This window comes from Daktulosphaira vitifoliae, unplaced genomic scaffold (assembly GCF_025091365.1).
Source record: "Daktulosphaira vitifoliae isolate Bord-2020 unplaced genomic scaffold, ASM2509136v1 Scaffold_4, whole genome shotgun sequence".
NCBI classification, from domain to species: domain Eukaryota; kingdom Metazoa; phylum Arthropoda; class Insecta; order Hemiptera; family Phylloxeridae; genus Daktulosphaira; species Daktulosphaira vitifoliae.
The window spans coordinates 2,002,857-2,003,149 of NW_026099575.1; the positions used below are offsets into that span (position 1 = coordinate 2,002,857).

Sequence of the window (293 nt, forward strand, 5' to 3'; positions counted from 1 at the left end):
TGAAGATAAAATAAAGTCCGAAATTTTTTTTTTCCATGATAAAGCATATTACATTAGCTTTAATTTAAGATATATATAAAAGTGTCAGACCTTCAGGAACATTTTCAAAATTTAAGTTAAAAAAATTAATTTTTTGTGAAAAAGTTGTCTCTATATAAAAAGGAATTATATTGATGTTTATTTTTGAAAAAGTTATAGCACTTTTAAGTAAGAAAAATTGAAAAAATTTCGAAAATTAGCGATTTTTAAATTTGTAATTTTTTTGGAGGTTTCCCCCTTTTACGGGGAACGAG

The 293-nt window shown here is 23.2% G+C and overlaps 1 protein-coding gene across 1 annotated transcript in view; it reads left to right on the forward strand.

Annotated features, from left to right (window-relative positions):
• Window positions 1-293, forward strand: part of LOC126905364 (ninjurin-2-like) — a 12,165-nt gene that overhangs the window by 8,681 nt on the left and 3,191 nt on the right. The window lies entirely within an intron of this gene.